We start from the raw sequence: 20,635 nt of genomic DNA, 5'->3' as shown, positions 1-20,635 counted from the left end.
TTGCTGATGCGTGGTTCTATCACAAGTTTGAACCAAATTTCAGCAGTAAATCTGTTCCACTGATAGATTGTACAAGAGTGACAAGATTGTGCAGTCAGGGGAATATGAACCATCTTTGAGAAATACCTTTGATCACTGAACCAAATCAGGTTTTATCAAATTTCACAAACCTTTCAAGGTAGCGCAATTGATGCTAGTGGTTTGGAAGTGAATGCAGTCCTGTCACAAGTAAATTGATATGGGAATAAAGAAGCCAGTATACTTCCCTAAAAAGCTACACTGATACCTAAAGTAACAAGGTAAGGTAAAGTTGCAATAGTCTTACCACACTATAGGGCTTCCCTCTCATTAGAGAGAGTTTAACCTGAGGATCAACACACCTCAGCTAAGGGGAGAGGTTCAGAAGGAGAGTCTTCTATTGTGACCTGGTGTAGAAGTTGAACCCACGCTGTAGGCAGTTCTCTGTCTCCCAAACTAGCCCACTGAGCTACAGAGACATGCTACAGGGGGAGAAGAACCTCTGGAATTGCTGCTGTCTCCTAAACATATGCCCATGACAGTTACAGAGAGAGACAATTGTATACACTGATTATACTGCTCTAACTTTTGTGAAAGAAATTTTAAAATACTAAAAAGCTAAATTAGTTTGAAAAAGCGTGTTCTTACAGTATTATCTTTTAAAGATTGTACATATTACACGGAAACAATGCTTTGTCAAAAATGCAACCTTAGTTGAATTGTCTAACTACAAGCAGTCATCAGAGTGGCTCATTAGGGTATAATCCATTTTTTTCTCCCCCTGCTCCCCCCCCCCCCCCCCCCCCCCAGTCATTCCTTAAGATTGTGCTTGTGTAAGTCTGTGCATTTTTGGGAATATTTAGAGGGATATCATTCTGAACAAAGCAGCTCACTTAATAGTCATCACATCCACAAGCATCCACTCCCTCCACCACTGATGCTCAGTAGCAGCACTACGTCCCTTCGACAAGACATACTGCAGAAAGGTCCTGCGACAGCACCTTCCAAACTCATGTCCACTTCCATTTAGAAGGGCAAAGGCTGCAAATACATGGGAAAACCACCACTTCAAGTTCCCCTCCTAGGCATGCACCATCCTTGGAAAATACCATAGTTTCTTCATTGTCACTGGGACAGCATATGGACTGCAGCTCACCACAATATTTTCAACTAAAGATGTACAATTATTGTTGCACCAGCCACTGATGCCCACATGCCTTCAAAAGCATACAAGCACATCAAGCAGAGTGGAGGTATGTGTGTTCCCCAAATAGCAGAAAGACATGTTCCAGAAGGTCAAGTTGAGGTGTCAACATAAACACTGTAGTGCACAAGCACAAAGGAGAACAACAAGTCTGTAAGCAAGTGGCAAGAATTCTTCTTATTCTTTCATGGGGTGGCTGGGCTGGCATTTATTTCCCTTGAACGGAGTGGCTCACATGGCCACTTCAAAGGCAGTTTAGAGCCAACCACTTTGCTGCAGGTCTGGAGTCACGTGTAGACCAGACTAGATCAAAACAGTAATTTCCTACCCCAAAACAACATGAATGACCAGGCCCATGGTGAGCCCTAGGCTGATGATAGGCCTCTGCTGTAGGCCTCAGGCCTCACTGATACTGCTGGAGTTAAAAACGAGTCAGATGGAGCTTTGATGGCTGCATTTGAACAGATGATTTGCACTGTGCACCATGGCTAAGCTGCAAATGGCCCACAACCATCAGACCTCTTAGCCTGGCTACCAGGGAATGTTCGGAATCAGATAAGCTTTCAAACCCTCATAAGCTGCACCTTAGACATTTCCCTAAGGCAATGGGATGCAGCTGCCTGGATTGTCCCCAGTGGATCCCTGGAAACAGTCTCTGGCCTAGCAATTCTGAACAGCAAGTGCCACAGGCATTGGTACCCAGTGCCATTGTGTGATAGGCACCACCCAGACAGATTCCCTCCAATGGTGCAGCCTTCTCTAGCACTGGCGTTCCAATCACAAGGGCTTACTTGTGTGCTAGAGGTGGTACTAGCCCTCTTCCATCTCTCTCTCCCTCTGCCCTTCCCTATTATGCCCAACTGCAGGCTTCAACACTTGCTGCTCTCCAGTTACTGTTGTTCCTAGGCCTGTTCAGTCCTTCCTGCCCTTCTCTGCCCTTATCTGCCTAACCTTTGTGTGACACCTGCTGTATTAGCAACTCCCCTTCGGTGCAGTGTCCAGCTATTGCCACCAGAACTACTCACATCTGTCCCCCTTCCTTCCAAGGTTTGTTGGTGTCCTCTCCTCCTTTGCTGCATCCCTGGAAGGTAGCTTTACAATGACAGACCTTCCCTTATAATCTGACACCTTGCCTTGGTATTGGTCAAGGATCTGACATTTTGTGATTGGCTGCCCCATTTGGGGAGGACTTCTGGTATTTGTATTCACTGTTTTTGGTCATTTTGTTTTGTCATTTTTTTCATTCTTCTAAAGAAAGACAAGTTACCAGTTTTGCTCTCTAACTTTGGGAATGGGGTTTAGACAATTAGAGGTGGCACGGTGACTCAGTGTTTAACACTGCTGCTTCACAGCACCAGGGACCCAGTTTCAATTCCACCCTCAGGCAAGTATCTTTGTGGATATTCTCCCCATGACTGCATGGTTTTCCTCCTGGTGCTCCCATTTCCTCCCACAGTCCAAAGATGTGCAGGTTAGGGGGATACAGAGATGGAATGGGTCTGGGTGGGATGCTCTTTGGAGGGTTGATGTAGACTCGATAGGCTGAATAGCCTGAATCCACACTATAGGGATTCTATAAGTGAGTTGTGTGTGGGTTGGGGTTAGCGTGAAGTCAATGAGCAACACTTAATCACATTCTGAAATATGAGCAGTCAACTTGCCCATCTTTTTGACATGCTCAAACACCTTGAAGTGGGATTGCCACTTCACAGCTTCCTGTCCCTGGTGAGATCAAGTTCCTGACATTGGAGCATCCCATGTGATTCCCATGTGATTGGATAAACATATGGATGGAAATGGAAAAATGTAGAATAGATAGGCATCACATTGGTTCCACAGGTCGGCGCAAGGTCTTCTACTACACTGTAATGTTCTATGGTCTATGAAGATCATCACCCATTGTTCCACCCAACACAGGTCTTGCTTCAATTGGCTACATTAAATGCAACCCATCACCTCTGAGATGGAGCCATTATCAGCCAGCAGTATGTAGCAGACTTCTCACCACATTGTCCCACATGTGTTCAGCACCAGAGACAGCTCAAACATTGTAAAGCATCAACAACAAGAGTAACATTTGTAGGGAAAAAAATTGATGTGAATGATAGTCTTCCAATAGTTATGCTGTATTTCCTCCATGTTGTAATAGTAGCTGACTGTATTCATTGCGACAGAGCAAGCAAATAAGAAGGTCAGACAAGAAGGTAGAGTAAACGTGGAATCTAATGATCCAAGGCTGGAGGTTGAAGCAAGATTAGTCTACATAAGGTTCAGAATTATAAATGTGTGCTGAAAACCCTTTTTTTGAGAAGTTCTTTTGGTAACTGAAAATAATCTTCTGCCTTGATGCTCAAATATAATTTTTCATCACTTGAACCAAACAGACCCAAGAGTGGCCATTTTTCACCAAGACCACATTAACTAAGTGCAGGTGCTATAAAGAACATTGCACCACACACAGGTTCAATATATTAACTAAAGACATTGTTTACAAGATATTTTTGTAAATTTTCAAAGCAAAAGATACTTTTAATTGCAAACGGTGCCATCTTTTATAACATTAAAGTCCCAAACGCTAGTGTGCAGTAACAATAAAAGTACAATGAATAAAGTAAATTTCAAAACACATTGTTAAAACATTTAGTTGCTGTTAGTCTAAGAAAAATAGAAGACATCCAGTGAAAAATAGATGTATCAACTGCAAACTAAATGTGTCTATTTATTGCAAAATTGAAATGTTGGGAGCTCATAGTGTCATAGAATCCCTACACTGTGGAAATAGTCCGCAGTGACCCTCTAAAAAGCAGCATAGCCAGACCCATCCCCTACCCTATCTCTGTAATCCTGTACTTCCCATGGCCAACCCATCTAGCCTGCACATCTGTGGACACTATGGGCAATTTATCATGGCCAAGCCACTTAACCTGCATAGTTTTGGACTGCGGGGGGAAACTGGAGCACCCGGAGGAAACACACGTAGACACAGGGACAATATACAAACTCCACACAGCTCAAGGCTGGAATTGAGCTTTGTTCCCTGGCATTGTGAGGCAGCAGCACTCACCACTGAGACACAGTGCCAGAGGTTATGCTATTCAAGTGCTCCAGAAATATTTACTTCACCTAAGTATCCATTGATATTACGTTCAATCTACAGCACAGCGGGAGATCTAGTCCGGAGCTGGATCCACCGTTCCCCTCAGAACCGTATTTATCTAACTTGACTTTTTTCTCCTGCATGTGCTTAACTAACTTCCTTTTCAATTCATTGCCTATCTGCTACTTTATGGGTTCTAAATTCTTTGGAGTGAAGATGCTTCTCCCAAATTCCCTTTCCCCAATGACCATCAGTGATATTGATATCAGTCCATTATTGACATCATTTGAAGGGATAGTTTTCACTTTCATGTGTTACACTCTGACACTCCACTCTCCCTCACCAACAAAGATATTAAGTTACACAATTGCCATCCATGCTTTCGTTACCTCTATTCTTGACTATTTCACACAGTTCTATCTGGTCACCCATATCCAATCCTCCCGAGGACCACAATAAGACTAATAAGTAAGAACAGAAGTCGTCCATTCAGCCCATTGAGTCTGCTCCATTATTTAATGCGATCAAGGCTGATCTGATAACTCTCAACTCCACTTTCTTAATTCGCCCCATAACGATCGATTCCCTTGCTGATCCACCCTCTTTCAACAGGCAGAAGATAGGAAAGCGTAAACACACATACTAACCGATTCAAGAACAGCTTCTTCCCCGCTGTTACTAGACTTCCGAATGGACCTCACAAATTTTAAGTTTAATGTTGATCTTACTCTTTGTGCACCTTCTCTTCAGCCATAACTTTGTATTCCTCGCTCTGTTCTATTACCCTAATGTACTTTCTAAGGTATGATCTGCCTGTACTTTCATTTTGTTGACGTTAAGGGAGAGGTTGTTATTTTTACATCACGCCACCAAGCACTCTATCTCTTTCCTGCATTCTGTTTCATCATTGTTTGAGATCTCTTGCCTCTGCATCACAAGGTCAGGGGTTCAAATCTCAACTGCAGAGCTTGAATCCATCTAACAGTGTGAAAATTAACTACTCTGTAGCCATGAACCACAAACAAAGACCACACGGTTAAATTTGCACAAAACTCTCTGTCACTGCCTGAGGTCAGCCAAAGTGACATCAAAATGTAACTCAGAAGTAGTTGGCAGTATAAGCTTGGGCACTTTCTCAAGAGTGCTAATTTGGTTTACAAAGTGAGTAGCTGAGCTGCGTTCTGTAGAATGTATTTTCTCTAGTCTCAGACTGAAGTAATGAGTGGTTATGTAACACTGGAAACTAAAAGTAAAATCCCACAAGAAAAAGAAAAAGATGCCATAAATGATGAGCAGATAACTTAGCTTCTCAATAGGGAGCTGGGTTTCTTATCTAACATATAACCTCTCTTTGGAGGACTCTGATTAACCTATATTTCTATTGCAGATGCTAACTGAGATTCTCTGCATTCTGTTTTATTTCAAGCACTTTAATGTCTTACATATTACCTCATATTTATTTTTTTTCTTGTATGAGAAGTGGCTGTTGGTTTTGCCAGGAATTGTTGTCCATCTCTAATTGCCCTTGAACTGATTTGCACTTTATGCTATTTCAGAGGACAGCTTTTGCTTGCCTTTATTGGTCAGTGCATTGAGTATCAGAGTTGGGAGGTCATGTTGTGGCTGCACAGGACTTTGGTTAGGCCACTTTTAGAATACTGCACTCAATTCTTGCCTCCCTCCTATCAGAAGGATGTTGTGAAACTTGAAAGGATTTAGAAGGATGTTGCCAGGGTTGAAAGGCTTGAGATATTATTAGAGGCTGAATAGCCTGGGGTTATTTTCCCCTGAGCATTGGAGGCTGAGGATGACCTTATAGATAATCATAAAATCATGAAGGACAATGATTGGGTGAATAGCCAAGGGTCTTTTCCCCAGGGTAGGGGAGTCCAAAACTAGAGGCTATAGGTTTAAGGTGAGAGGGGAAAGATTTAAAAGGGACCTAAGGGGCAATGCTTCCATGCAGAGGATAGTGCGTGTATGGAATGAGCTGCCAAAGAAAGAGGTGGAGGCTAGTAGAATTACAACATGGTGAAATTGAATCCAGAACATTAGCCTGAGGTTCAGGATAACTAGCCCAGTGAGATTATCACTGTACTATCACAGCTCCACAGCTAACTAAATAAACAATATTAATTCCAAGTCCTAGAGCTCTCTACTGTATAATAAATGGATATGTTGTCTCAGGAATATACCACAAAGCATTCCCCTATCCTCTGGCTTCAATACAATGCATGTGCTGCCTGACATTTGCAGATTCTGTGTCTGTACTGTTTATTGGTGACATTGTACTAATGCAGAATCTGTGGTGTAACAGCAGGTTATGCAATACCAATTTGGATTCCAATCACCTGTTAGAGGAATCTTAAAGAAGAAATATTTCCTATTGCTTTAGTTTCACACAAGTTGTGACATAAATTTAATCCCCTCACATAGCCCATCAGGAAATGAGTGTCACTCAATATCTATGCTCTTAAGCATAAATATAAACAACAAAAAGCCACTTTAGTTTAATGCGGTAGTTTTAATTTTGAGTAATGGTGTCAAATTTGTGCTATCAAATTGATTATAGACGCCACCTAATTTTCTCTTCAAATGACATCATTATTTAGTATATAATGGGTGATTACTTTAACATCAGCAACTTCACACCATTGCTGAAAGCTAAAATTACCCAATATGTTTCTATTGCACAGCAGAGGAGCTGATTCTGAGGAAAGAATGTTCTCGACAATTCAAACAGTGCAAATTAAGACACTGTGGTTGTGTTATTTACTGATCTTTGAACTTGCAATTCTGCCTAAAGTGCATGCAGCATTTGTTTAAGGGCAGAGAAGAGTCAAAATTAATTAATCACAATTAATTACTTGCTGGAATTCCGCCATTAAGATTTTTTTGGTGTCAGGGACAATGTAACTTCAGATTTTAAGCTTTACCAGGTTACATATGGATATTAATAAATACTGTTGATTGTGACTTACTTAATATTCTAGCTATTAGTAGTAAGGCGTCTACGCCATATTAAATGGAATTCATGCTTGGGTCAGCTTCACCACAGTAATGAATGATGTAAGGGAAAATACTCAATAGAACACGACAACATTTCAGCACCAGGGACAGCTCCACTACCACGTTGCTCTTTATGAGCAGCACATCCTTTCAGTCAGTGCTGCAATCTCATTTCAGCACAATAGACAGCTCCAAAACGGACGTGTCTCCTTCACAATCGAGTGGGTGGACACTCACTGATTTTCAAAGAAGCATCCGATGACAAGCTACAACCCATTGTAACTCACTCCACCACCCGGCTTCTATATTGAATCTACACAATATTGATTCCACCACACCAACACAGTCACAACAATAGAATCAGAGGGCATTTTAAACAAACCTATACATACAGCATAAAATTAATGAATAACAACACTGATGAATAACTTGTAATAATTCCAAAGCAGCAACTTAACTGACGCATCACCACAACATCAGCAGAAAGTCAATTTTGTCCCTCTCAGCCTTAGCATTGCACCTTTAACTCAATGTGGTTGAGGGATGGGGTTTTGCATGTTGTGTAGGGGAGGTGTAGGAGTGGTGTTAAGTTGCTAATTAGATTAAACTCCTCCCTCATTTACTCCTGACACAATATACAAGAAAGTATGTTACTCAGGAGCAGAACCATACTCTTGCTCAGAATGTAGCAGGTAGCAATGGACTGAGCTGACAGCATTTGATGGGAGAGTGGAGATGGAGTTTTACATTGGATATAACCAATAGTTGTACTTGACTGAGAGTCTTTGACAGTACAGTCTAGAATGACTTTTGTTCTGTTCCTAATCTGCACTGCATCTGCCTCAAGAGTATTCCAATATTACTCTGTATTCTTCTTCCTGGTTCTTTGTTGAGAGTTTTTTGTAATTTATTTTTGTGGGGAGAGGAGGTGCACAGTTATTGTGATGGTCTTGGTGTGGCGGAATCAATAATGTGCAGATTCAGTAAAGAAGACGGGTGGTGGAGTGAGTTACAATGGGTTGTAGCTTGTGATCAGATGCTTCTTTGAAAATCAGTAGGTACCCGCCCACTCGATTGTGAAGTCGACAGGTCCGTTTTGGAGCTGTCTGTGGTGCTGAAATAAGATTGCAGCACTGACTTAAAACAAGCGGCTACGTCAGAGCTTTTTCTCATTCTCACTCATTCTCAGTCAATGCGTAACAATGCCCTCTATATTTTATAATGAGCAGTGTATTACATAACGTTTTGGGACTTGTATTTTAAGACAGAAACAGATAAATGCGGGTCAGATGCTGTGGAACCTGCTGAAATTCTCCAGCAATGTCGGTTTTTGTTTACTCTGGACAGATTATTGACTGGTAAGATACACAACGGTAATGGACAGGTGAGAAAGGTGAAACTGAGGCTGAGATGAGATCAGCCCTGACCTTCTTTGATGGTGTGTGGGGTGGAGGAGCTAATTAGCCTATTCTAGCTCCAATTAATTGTATTTTTTACGTTTTTGTGAGAGAGAACAGGATTGCATGGAGAAAAATGGAAGGGTGGAAGGTAACCATCATTGATTCACTGAATTACAGTAATATCAGTGATCGATGATGCACTGGGAACAGTCATTTCTACAGCACTGTGATCATGTACTGCTGTAATTGTATTCATGGTAGGTATTATGTACAAGGCCAAATCTCCTCAAAAATATCCAGAAGATAGTCTAGACCCTAACTTTTTCTTATTTCAATGATAAATGTAAGGTGTTGCATTCCAGATGCAATGCAATTGGTCAAATAACTCAACATTATACAAAACATACTTTATTCGTACGCTATAGTTAAAATACAACAAACGAAGGGATCGTAATAACTTACCTCAACTGGAAAACCTGACAGAAGAGTAGATTCAGTAACAATTATTGAATCTACTACAGCTGTTCCAATATAGCAACATCCCATAAAAACACCCTTGGTAAAAGGCAAATTCAAAAAACAAATTGTCTCACATGCAACTCTAGCAGTCCAGGAGGGGGAAAAAAACATTGAGGAAAAAATTCTGAGAGATTGCAGCAGCTTGAAGAGATTCCAACCCTGCTGAGATCCCAGCAACAATTACTGCTATCAGAAAACTAAAAACTAAACTAAATGTCCTGGCTCTGTGAGAGCTTGACCACACCCATTCAGGCTGCTTCTATTGTTCCAACTTTTAAAAAATCCCAAGGTCTCATAAGTTGTTTACTCTAGTGTCTCTGGTAGACTATTCGAAGCCTCTGCTTTGAAATCTCTCTTTTTATAAAAAGGCTGTCGGTGTGAATGGGCTGGATCTCACCCCCTGAGTTCAAACCTCTTTTTACCCTTCACTTTTTCAGATGCTCTATTATTTGGCATTAAGCAAGGAGCTTGGTCACATGATCATGCATAAACTCTGAAGCAGTGGCTAAATAAGCACAATGAGAGCGAGAAAGAGAGCGAGAGTGGGAGAATTAGCTTAGAGTGAGAAATATTGTACTCAGTGTGTCCTAACCATTAGTGTTCTCATTGTAATGGTTTAACTAGCCTATCAAAACATTTTTTAAAAGGAAATTCCTAAAAACACTTAGCAACTGGAAGAACAGCACTTAAAGGAGATGTCAATGCATTCTCAGGTGACTGCAATGCACTTTACAATCAAGAGATTCCTTTTGATGTCAAATGGGTTTTTTTTTGGTTAGTTAATTCAACAAGTTCCTATGGTCAAATACTGATCTTCAGTAAGCTTGGCCAACTAGCTTCATTCAGCCAGCCTCTGGTTAAGTGGTAGAATGACCACTTTTAGTGAGAAGACACTCAAGCATTGAGGGACACATTGCCAGCAAGAGGGGACTACAGCTTTGGCTACAGCTATAAAACATTCCCATGTATTGGAATAATCCCCATTCCCCAAGCTTCGACAACTAATATTAAGCTGATTATTGCTATGGGACAAGCAGTCAGTGTCTGGGCCAGTCAGATGGATGGACTGGCTCATAAATCCTTCCATTGTTTCAGAGCCCTTTTAAAGCTGCAACAACAATAGCACTTACTGAAATGGGGAACTCACAATGAACTTTTAGGCTCAGAATGTTACCTATAGCTAGCAGTTAACCAATTAAACGAGAGAGAATCAAACGTTGCCATTGTTTGAAATGTGTTAGTATAACTTCTCTATGCAAACTGATTGTGTTCCTAATGGCCAGTCCCCATACCATCCAAAGAATTATTGTTCTATTTTCCAGACAGAAAGGGTCACCATTAGCACTGGTGAATAAACATGAACTTCAGAGTTCTGATGTTAAAACATCCTAAAACATGAGCCGGCTTACTCAGTGGCTTTTCCTAGCTGGGAAGTGTGACATACAGATTCAACTCGGCAATTGTTGTCATCTCAGCCAGCACTAAGTGCAGTGCTGTAGCACCACACTTTTTCCCAGACTACACTGAAAGGAAGGAGAATTTGGATACTGAATAAGGAATCAGGCCAGAAATAAAACTGGAAAATGCTGGAGAAGGTCAGCAAGTCTGCAGACAGAGAAAGAGAGTCAACATTTCAAGTCCAGTATGACTTTTCTTTGGAATGGGAGGAATGTGATGGGTTTTATGCTGTTGACATTAGAGGGGAGAGAGGCAAGTGCAACAAAAAAAAGGGAATTTCGGGAAAAGTTCAAGGGCAAGGAAGAACAGGCGAAAGAGACAAAGGGAAAACTGTCAGACAGGACTTCTTCAACTTCCTGCCAAAAAGGTGGGGGTGGAGACTGGAATTTCTTCTGTATTCAGACATGGAGTGCTTCAGTATCTGAGGAGTCACAAATAGTGCTGAACATTGCACAATCATTGGCGAACATCCCCACTCTGACCTTACAATGAAGGGAAGGTTATTAATGAAGCAGCTGAAGATGGTTAGGCCTAGGACACTACCCTGAGGAACTCCAGTCGAGATGTCCTGAAGCTGAGATGACCTGAAGCTGAGATGACAGACCTCCAACAACCACAATCATCTTCCTCCAAACCAAGTGTGACTCCAATCATTGGAAAGTTTGACACTTGATACCTATTGATTCCAGGTTTGCCAGGGCCCCTTGATGCCACACTTGGTCAAATGCAACCTTGATGTTGAGAGCTGACACTCTCACCTCACCTCTGGAATTCAGCTCCTTTGTCCATGTTTGACTGAAGACTGAAATGACATCAGACGCTGAGTGGCCCTGGCACAACCCAAACTGGATGTCACTGAGCAGGTTGTTGCCGAAAATGTTCTGCTTGACAGTTGGTGACATCTTCCATCACTTTACTGATAATCAAGAGGAGACTGATGGGATGGTTGAGTTGGATTTGTCCTGCTTTGTGTAAAGGACATATCTGGGCAATTGTCCACGTTGTCAGGTAGATGTCAGAGCTACAGCTGAACTGGAACAGCTTAGCTAGGGCAGTTGTTAGTTCTGGAGGACAAGTCTTCAGTACTTTTGTCAGAATGTTGTCAGGGTCCACAGGTTTTGCAGCATTCAGTGACTTGAACTGGTTCTTGATATCACGTGGAGTGAATGGGGCTAAAGACTGCAATGCGGGGAATATCAAGAGAAGGTTGAGATGGTGAAGCCCTATTTGGTAGTTTCACCAGGTTGCCATCTCATCTTCAGGTGTGTGTGAGGTGCTGCTCCCGGCATGCCCTCCTGCACTCTCCATTGAACCAGTAGACTGGTTGACTGGGGAATATACTGGGCCATGAAGATACAGATTGTGCTGGAGTACAGTTCTGCTGCTGTTGATGGCCCACATCATGTTATGGATGTCCAGTATTGAATTGCTAGATCTGTCCCATTTAGCATGGTGATTGTACAACATGTTGGAGGTTATTCTCAATGTGAAGGTAGGACTTCATCTCTGCAAGGACTGTGTGGTGATCACTCTTACTGATACTGTCATGGAGAGATGCATTTGCGGTCAGCAGATTGCTAAGGATGAGGTCAAGTATGTTCTTCCTTCTTGTTGGTTCCCTCATCACTTGCTGTAGATCCAGTCTAGGAATGGACCCAACCAGCTCGATCAGTAGTACTGCTGCTGAGCCAGTCTTGGTGTTAGCTATTGAAATCCCCCAGCCAGAGGACATTCTGTGCCCTTGCCACCTTCAGTGCTTCCTTGAAGCATTGTTCAATATGAAGGAGTACTGATTCATTAGCCGAGGGATGGCTACATGTGGCAATCAGGGCGAGGTTTACTTGCATATTTGATCTGCTTCGTGGGTTCCGAGAAAATGTTGAGTACTCCCAGGGCAATTCCGTCCTAACTGTATCCCATTATGCTGCCAATTCTGCTGGGTCTATCCCACAGGTGCGACAGGATGTATTCAGGATGGTGATGGTGGTGTCTGGGACATTTTCTGTAAGGTATGATTCTATAAGTATGACTTTGACAGGCTGCTGTTTAACTAGTCTGTGGGATACCTCTCCGAATTTTGGGACTAGCCCCCAGACATTAGTGAGAAGGAATTTGCAGGGTTCAACTAGGCTGTTTCTGCCATTGTCTTTTCCGGTGCCTGTGTCAATGCCAGATGGTCCATCCAGTTTCATTCCTTTGTTTTGACTTTGTTGATATTTTGATACAACTGAGTGGTCATAATGGGCATGAAACCAACTTTAAAACCCATTTGATTCATTCATGAGCTTTAGATAAGGACATTTTACTGGTATGGCCCCACATGACTGCAGACAGAGGTTAATGTGGTTGACTCTTAACTGCCCTCTGAAAGGGCTGAGGAAACCACTTGACTCAAGGGAAATTCAGGATGGGCAATTCATGCCAGTGACACCCACTTCCCATCAAAGAATGTAGACAAAGTTTGTTTTTCCAATCCTGAATAAGAGAGTGATTTTGCTGAGAAGCCAAGTCTACAATTTTGACTGGACTGACAAAGAGGAAACAGCTTGCATTCAGGCTTGTTTGACGGTATCCTCTTGTCGTCTCATCCTCTGCTGCTGGGCCAAGCAGTTACCAAATCCAGGCTTCTTTCCAGGTCATCCAGCTCATGGGGTGTCTTCTCAGTGATGGTTCCATCTCAGCTCAGCTTATCCAGAGTCAGCAAACCCCCAGAGGTTTGACTGTTCCTCCTCCTGGAACTGCGGTACTGCAGATCTTCCGAAATGGCAGGAAGTATTCTGAGTGCTGTTTTGCCTATGGTCTGCATCAGGCCAAGTATCTTCTATGACCATACAACCACTTGAAATGCTGACAGTTCCAAGTCCCTGTGAGTGCAGACACTAACCAATTTTGCAAACATGAACCTAAAACATCTTTTCACCAGGCGCCCATGGACAATCAAAAGCATCCTCTCTGAACATGCCAAATACAGCCTTAATGAACACTGGAGTAAATGGGATATATTCCCCTGAGTTAAGAAGATAATTTCCCAATACATTGTGGATAATTTGGCAGCCTTTGATCACTGAAAGTATAAATTTTCCGGTCTTGACAGTCTAAAATCAATTACCTCTACCAGGGGTTGAAGCTTACTAATCATTGCTAACAGTTTAACATCACTAACCAATACATGACTGACTAGTGCAACCATTTTAGCACCAACAGTATTTGCTAGCAGGCTTATGTCACTAACTAGTTGTTCCAGTCTTGTAGTGCCCACAGGCATCATCTTGTTATGTATTTGTGGATGCTAATGCAGCAAACAAACACGTTCACTCTAATGCCCTTAACTAGTAGTCTGAGGTTGACACTAACCAGTGTGTAAACATACACTCTCACATTGGTACTGCCTCAAGCTGTACTTATGCCAGTGCTAACTACCAAACACCACCATCTGGTGCTGGTGGTCCAACATCATTACAATCAACATGACCAACCAATACTATCAGTCTAATATCATTAACTATGGCTGATGCTGCTAGTCTAATATAACTAGCTGGTTCTAGCAATCTATTGATACCAAAAATTGTTGTTGACTAATGTCACTAATAAGGGCTATCAAATGCCACAAACTAGTACAAATGGTCTGACATAACTAAATCAATAACATTCATCTCATGTCACTGATAGTGATACCAGTCAAACGTTGGCTGTCATTGTCAACTAATATTACTAATCCAATAGCACAAAATGACGTTGCCTCAAACACTTTGTCTGTCTAAGTTAAATAAACACTGCTAACAAAATATCACTGCCTTTGACAACAAATCTCATGTCACTAATCGGGGACACCTTTAAACAGTCAGTAGTTTATTGCACAAGTCCAGCATCATCACTTCTTAACTAAATACTAGTTAATGCTGCCAGATTAACTGACACTGCCAAGTCACTGTCAGTGCTAGACACTGATAATCCATTGTCACTGTCTGACACTGATAATCTATGGGTTAGCAGTATAAGTTGATGACCGTGAATTATCAGTATCTATCGGTGACATTGGATTGCCAGGATCCAGCAGCGACAGTGGATCATTGGGGTCAGACAGAGACAGTGGACCATCAGGGTCAGACAGAGACAGTGGACCATCAGGGTCAGGCGATGACAGTGTACATCGATGATAGTGGACCATCAGGGTCAGGCGGTGACAGTGTATATCGATGATAATGAACCATCAGGGTCAGGCTGTGACAGTGTATATCGATGATAGTGGACCATCAGGGTCAGGCGATGACAGTGTATATCGATGATAGTGGACCATCAGGGTCAGGCGGTGACAATGTATATCGATGATAATGAACCATCAGGGTCAGGCTGTGACAGTGTATATCGATGATAGTGGATCATCAGGGTCAGGCGGTGACAATGTACATCGATGATAGTGGACCATCAGGGTCAGGCGGTGACAGTGTACATCGATGATAGTGGACCATCAGGGTCAGGCGGTGACAGTGTATATCGATGATAGTGAACCATCAGGGTCAGGCGGTGACAGTGTACATCAATGATAGTGGACCATCAGGGTCAGGCGGTGACAGTGTATATCGATGATAGTGGACCATCAGGGTCAGGCGGTGACAGTGTATATCGATGATAATGAACCATCAGGGTCAGGCGGTGACAGTGTACATCGATGATAATGAACCATCAGGGTCAGGCGGTGACAGTGTACATCGATGATAGTGGACCATCAGGGTCAGGCGGTGACAGTGTACATCAATGATAGTGGACCATCAGGGTCAGGCGGTGACAGTGTACATCGATGCTAGGGGACCATCAGGGTCAGGCGGTGACAGTGTACATCGATGATAGGGGACCATCAGGGTCAGGCGGTGACAGTGTACATCGATGATAGTGGATCATCAGGGTCAGGCGGTGACAGTGTACATCGATGATAGTGTACCATCAGGGTCAGGCGGTGACAGTGTACATCGATGATAGTGCACCATCAGGGTCAGGCGGTGACAGTGTACATCGATGATAGTGGACCATCAGGGTCAGGCGGTGACAGTGTACATCGATGATAGTGGACCATCAGGGTCAGGCGGTGACAGTGTACATCGATGATAGTGTACCATCAGGGTCAGGCGGTGACAGTGTACATCGATGATAATGAACCATCAGGGTCAGGCGGTGACAGTGTACATCGATGATAGTGGACCATCAGGGTCAGGCGGTGACAGTGTATATCGATGATAGTGGACCATCAGAGTCAGGCTGTGACAGTGTACATTGATGATAATGAACCATCAGGGTCAGGCGGTGACAGTGTACATCGATGATAGTGGACCATCAGGGTCAGGCGGTGACAGTGTACATCAATGATAGTGGACCATCAGGGTCAGGCGATGACAGTGTACATCGATGATAGTGGACCATCAGGGTCAGGCGGTGACAGTGTACATCAATGATAGTGGACCATCAGGGTCAGGCGGTGACAGTGTACATCAATGATAATGAACCATCAGGGTCAGGCGGTGACAGTGTACATTGATGATAATGAACCATCAGGGTCAGGCGGTGACAGTGTACATTGATGATAATGAACCATCAGGGTCAGGCGGTGACAGTGTACATTGATGATAATGAATCATCAGGGTCAGGCGGTGACAGTGTACATTGATGATAATGAATCATCAGGGTCAGGCGGTGACAGTGTACATCGATGATAATGAACCATCAGGGTCAGGCGGTGACAATGTATATCGATGATAATGAACCATCAGGGTCAGGCGGTGACAATGTACATCGATGATAGTGGACCATCAGGGTCAGGCGGTGACAGTGTACATCGATGATAATGAACCATCAGGGTCAGGCGGTGACAGTGTACATCGATGATAGTGGACCATCAGGGTCAGGCGGTGACAGTGTACATCGATGATAGTGGACCATCAGGGTCAGGCGGTGACAATGTATATCGATGATAGTGGACCATCAGAGTCAGGCTGTGACAGTGTACATCGATGATAGTGGACCATCAGGGTCAGGCGGTGACAGTGTACATCGATGATAATGAACCATCAGGGTCAGGCTGTGACAGTGTATATCGATGATAGTGGATCATCAGAGTCAGGCTGTGACAGTGTACATCGATGATAATGAACCATCAGAGTCAGGCTGTGACAGTGTACATCGATGATAGTGGACCATCAGGGTCAGGCGGTGACAATGTATATCGATGATAGTGGACCATCAGAGTCAGGCTGTGACAGTGTACATCGATGATAGTGGACCATCAGGGTCAGGCGGTGACAGTGTACATCGATGATAGTGGACCATCAGGGTCAGGCGGTGACAGTGTATATCGATGATAGTGGACCATCAGAGTCAGGCTGTGACAGTGTACATCGATGATAGTGGACCATCAGGGTCAGGCGGTGACAGTGTACATCGATGATAATGAACCATCAGGGTCAGGCGATGGCAATGTACATCGATGATAGTGGACCATCAGGGTCAGGCGGTGACAATGTACATCGATGATAATGAACCATCAGGGTCAGGCGGTGACAGTGTACATCGATGATAGTGGACCATCAGGGTCAGGCGGTGACAGTGTACATCGATGATAGTGGACCATCAGGGTCAGGCGGTGACAATGTATATCGATGATAGTGGACCATCAGAGTCAGGCTGTGACAGTGTACATCGATGATAGTGGACCATCAGGGTCAGGCGGTGACAGTGTACATCGATGATAGTGGACCATCAGGGTCAGGCGGTGACAATGTATATCGATGATAGTGGACCATCAGAGTCAGGCTGTGACAGTGTACATCGATGATAGTGGACCATCAGGGTCAGGCGGTGACAGTGTACATCGATGATAATGAACCATCAGGGTCAGGCGGTGACAGTGTACATCGATGATAGTGGACCATCAGGGTCAGGCGGTGACAGTGTACATCGATGAAAGTGTACCATCAGGGTCAGGCGGTGACAATGTACATCGATGATAGTGGACCATCAGGGTCAGGCGGTGACAATGTATATCGATGATAGTGGACCATCAGAGTCAGGCTGTGACAGTGTACATCGATGATAGTGGACCATCAGGGTCAGGCGGTGACAGTGTACATCGATGATAGTGGACCATCAGGGTCAGGCGGTGACAGTGTATATCGATGATAGTGGACCATCAGAGTCAGGCTGTGACAGTGTACATCGATGATAGTGGACCATCAGGGTCAGGCGGTGACAGTGTACATCGATGATAGTGGACCATCAGGGTCAGGCGGTGACAGTGTACATCGATGATAGTGGACCATCAGGGTCAGGCGATGACAGTGTACATCGATGAAAGTGAACCATCAGGGTCAGGCGGTGACAGTGTATATCGATGATAGTGGACCATCAGGGTCAGGCGGTGACAGTGTACATCGATGATAGTGGACCATCAGGGTCAGGCGGTGACAGTGTATATCGATGATAGTGGACCATCAGGGTCAGGCGGTGACAGTGTACATTGATGATAGTGGACCATCAGGGTCAGGCGGTGACAATGTACATCGATGAAAGTGGACCATCAGGGTCAGGCGGTGACAGTGTACATCGATGATAGTGGACCATCAGGGTCAGGCGGTGACAGTGTACATCGATGATAGTGGACCATCAGAGTCAGATGGTGACAGTGTACATCGATGATAATGAACCATCAGGGTCAGGCGATGACAGTGTACATTGATGATAGTGTACCATCAGAGTCAGATGGTGACAGTGTACATCAATGATAGTGGACCATCAGGGTCAGGCGGTGACAATGTACATCGATGATAGTGAACCATCAGGGTCAGGCGGTGACAGTGTACATCGATGATAGTGGACCATCAGAGTCAGATGGTGACAGTGTACATCGATGAAAGTGAACCATCAGGGTCAGGCGGTGACAGTGTACATCGATGATAGTGGACCATCAGGGTCAGGCTGTGACAGTGTACATCGATGATAGTGGATCATCAGAGTCAGGCGGTGACAATGGATTATTCGTGTTCATTGGAGACAGTGGAATATCAGGGTCAGGCAGTGACAGTGGATTATCGGTGTCCATCAGGGTCAGGCAGTCACACTGTATCATTGGTGTGAGGTTGTGACAGTGGATTTTCAGTGCCCATCAGTGACAGTGGATTGGCTGACTCACACTGCCAATCCACGCCACTAACTGTCACAGTCTGGGTAAAGCTAACCCACCATCATTAACTGGCATGGATAATCCAATGAACCTAACTGTTGCTTTTAATTTGATGGGTCCAGCCGTCCTGCTACTAACTACTTTCTGCTTCTCATGCTATCACACTGTTACTGGGGAATGTCTCACTGCAGAGTCTAAGTCCTGAGTTAATTGTATCAGGCTGGAACCTCTTAAAAAAAAACCTGAGCTGTGACTTCCACCCACGTAAGTGTAAACCAGTCTCAGTTACAAATTGGTACAAACACAGACACCCACCAATAACCAGCTCATGATGGAACAGACTGAAGATCATACTCACCCCGGAATCCATCTCACTATTTCAAAACTGTGAATTATAACATATTTTGAATCTCGTTACACCATCAGCTCACACCGCCCCCCCCCCCCACTCATTTCTTTCTGATGTGGCCCCCAACCATGAAGCCTTCCATATTTTCACCCTGTTCTTCCTCTTAACAGTAGAAACCTATAGTTGGCACACCTTATGCCCACTCACCTTCCCTCCTACTCTTCCAATCCATGAGTGTGCCCCTCAGTGTGAGGCTTGCATGACCAATTATAAGAAGTGCCGGTCAACTGCCCCCCATCTCCCAATCCCATTCCATTTGGACTTAAATGCAATGACTTTAATCTTTCTGGTGCAAAACTGAATTTCCTTTCACAGTTGGTTCTGATCAAGTGGAGAATAAAATGGGTTAAAAAGTAATGTATGATTTGTAGAGTCCCTCTTATAACCTGTAACATTCACTGAACATATCTGATTTATTATTTCAGAGAATTTGCAAACCATTGCTGGTTTGTCGGCCATTAATCTCCATTTGCGGACGCTGGGATAGGGGGTCTCAACCGGGCCAGCAGAGAAAGAGAGGGGGAGGGGAGGTGGAATGAGGTCCGCTCCTGATCAATTACTGTCCGAAAGATGGGCATCGGGTGGTAGAACTCACAGACTGCTGTGGATCACTCCCACCCAATCATTCCTGAAGAAGGGCTTATGCCCGAAACGTCGATTCTCCTGCTCCTCGGATGCTGCCTGTGTTTTTCCAGCACCACATTTTTCAACTCTGGTACTCCAGCATCTGCAGTCCTCACTTTCTCCCACCCAATTACCTACCAATGCACCCCAAATAAAGGTGGGCAGAAGCTGTTGAACAGTAGCCCAGTGGGAGCAAGTGGTTATGAGATAGGGTAGGGGAACGTTGGGTTAGTCAGGAGCGAAGGAGGAAGTGGAGCGGTCCTTACAGCGTCGGATTGCTCTCAGGACAGCTCGAAGGTGAACACGAGCTTGGCTGCAGGAACTCGGACTCTTGCAAAGGCTAGTTGGACGGAAGGGTCTGTTTCCGTGCTGTCTGACTCTATGCCAAAGCTTTATGAGCTCAAATTCACAAAGGAGTGTCTCCAACTGTCCTCAAAATGTCCTTTCTTCACCCTGTTAACCCCCTTCACCCCCCTGCAAAATCATCCAAGTTCCGCTAATCCAGCTCTCCTTGTCCAAAGCAAGGGAAAGTGTGGAACTTCAAACTGTCTGCAAGATCTCGTTCCATTTATACACTGGGAACGGAGAGGGTTAAATTCTGGGAGCAGGTTGCACACAGACTCGGGGCGATCTCATGAAGCATGGAGGTTAATTCAGAAACCTGCCAGGTTACTGTGAGACAAAGGATTTCCTGGGCAGCTGAGAGCAACGGGGGGGTGGGGGGAGGCAG

General features: G+C 44.1%; 1 protein-coding gene across 1 annotated transcript in view; it reads right to left on the bottom strand.

The window, feature by feature from the left end:
* tmem178bb (transmembrane protein 178Bb) overlaps positions 1–20,635 on the bottom strand; it is a 369,598-nt gene that overhangs the window by 347,237 nt on the left and 1,726 nt on the right. The window lies entirely within an intron of this gene.

The sequence above is a fragment of the Chiloscyllium punctatum genome, chromosome 32 (genome assembly GCF_047496795.1).
Source record: "Chiloscyllium punctatum isolate Juve2018m chromosome 32, sChiPun1.3, whole genome shotgun sequence".
Classification (NCBI taxonomy): domain Eukaryota; kingdom Metazoa; phylum Chordata; class Chondrichthyes; order Orectolobiformes; family Hemiscylliidae; genus Chiloscyllium; species Chiloscyllium punctatum.
The sequence above is the reverse complement of the archived record's forward strand: the minus strand, read 5'-3'. Positions and strand labels throughout refer to the sequence as shown.